Genomic DNA, 519 nt, shown 5'->3' with positions numbered 1-519 from the left:
AGTTTTTATTATATTTTTATTAGTTTTTAGTTAAAATTCACTTTTCTGGACTTTACTATGAGTTTGTGTGTTTTTCTGAGATTTCAGGTATTTTTTGGCTGAAATTGAGGGTCCTGAGCAAAAATCTGATTCAGAGGCTGAAAAGGAATGCAGATGCTGTTGGATTCTGACCTCCCTGCACTCGAAGTGGATTTTATGGAGTTACAGAAGCCCAATTGGCGCGCTCTCAACGGCGTTGGAAAGTAGACATCCTGGGCTTTCCAGTAATGTATAATAATCCATACTTTGCCCAAGATTTGATGGCCCAAACTGGCGTTCTAAATCAGCTCAAAACTGCACGGCGTTAAACGCCGGAACTGGCACAAGAATGGGAGTTAAACGCCCAAACTGGCACAAAAGCTGGCGTTTAACTCCAAGAGAAGTCTCTACACGAAAATGCTTCATTGCTCAGCCCAAGCACACACCAAGTGGGCCCGGAAGTGGATTTTTATGTCATTTACTCATCTCTGTAAACCCTAG

This window comes from Arachis duranensis, chromosome 7 (assembly GCF_000817695.3).
Source record: "Arachis duranensis cultivar V14167 chromosome 7, aradu.V14167.gnm2.J7QH, whole genome shotgun sequence".
NCBI lineage: Eukaryota > Viridiplantae > Streptophyta > Magnoliopsida > Fabales > Fabaceae > Arachis > Arachis duranensis.
This window is presented reverse-complemented; position numbering follows the sequence as displayed.